Source organism: Orycteropus afer, unplaced genomic scaffold (genome assembly GCF_000298275.1).
Source record: "Orycteropus afer afer isolate SDZICR_OR568_19922 unplaced genomic scaffold, OryAfe1.0 scaffold00048, whole genome shotgun sequence".
NCBI classification, from domain to species: Eukaryota; Metazoa; Chordata; class Mammalia; order Tubulidentata; family Orycteropodidae; genus Orycteropus; species Orycteropus afer.
This window is the reverse complement of record NW_006921635.1, coordinates 12,560,934-12,562,046: the sequence shown is the minus strand read 5'-3', so window position 1 is coordinate 12,562,046 and position 1,113 is coordinate 12,560,934.

Below are 1,113 nucleotides of genomic sequence, written 5' to 3'. Positions count from 1 at the left end.
TTTATTTTTGTTGACAGTATACACGCTTTTTAACCCTTTCAAATGGTCTTCTGCAGCAAATTTGCCAAAAGCAATACGTCATTTGATTGTTTGCTACTGCTCTCATGGGTATTGATTGTGGATCCAAGTAAAACAAAATCCTTGACAACTTCAATCTTTTTTCTGTTTATCATGATGTTGCTTATTGGTCCAATTGTGAGGATTTTTGTTTTCTCTATGTTGAGGTGTCATCCACACTGAAGGCTATATAGTCTTTGATCTTCATCAGTAAGTGCTTCAAGTCATCTTCACTTTCAGCAAGCAAAATTGTGTCATCTGCATATCACAAGTGGTTAATGAGTCTTCCTCCAATCCTAATGCCACATTCTCCACGTAGTCCAGCTTCTCAGATTATTTGCTCAGTATGCATACTCAATAAGTACGATGAAAGGATACAACCCTGACCCACAGCTTTCCTGATTTTAAAAACATGCAGTTTGCCTCTGTTCTGTTCAAACGACTGCCTCTTCTTTATATACAGGCTCTACGGGAGCACTATTCAGTGTTCTTGAATTCCTACTCTTCACAATGTTATCCATAATTTGTTGTGATCCACACAGTCGAGTGTCTTTGTATAGTCAGTAAAACCCAGGTAAACATCTTTCTGTTATTCTTTGCTTTCAGCCCAGATTCATCTGACATCAGCAACCATATCCCTCGTTCTGCTTCTGAATACAGTACTAATATTAATCTCACTTGACAAAAGAGAAAACTGAGGCACAGAGAGATGAATGAATGAATGAATATAGGCATGAATGGTTGAATGAATGTTGACTTACCCAAGTTAACATTCCAGTCATTCCGCTTCTAGAGGGGTAAACCTGGTCACTACCACCTGTCTGTCCGTTTAATATACTGTTCGACTCGCAGGTTGCAATGCCACCGTTATTTCAAATGCCAGCACAGTCATCCATGGTGGACAAGTTTCAGAAAAGCTTGCAGACTAGGATGAAAGGCCTGGTGATCTGCTTCTAAAAATTAACCAATGAGGAGTTCTGGCAAGATGGCGGACTAGGCAGAAGGATTGCACAGACCCTCTTCAACAAAGAAAAGGGAAACCAATTAACACAGACA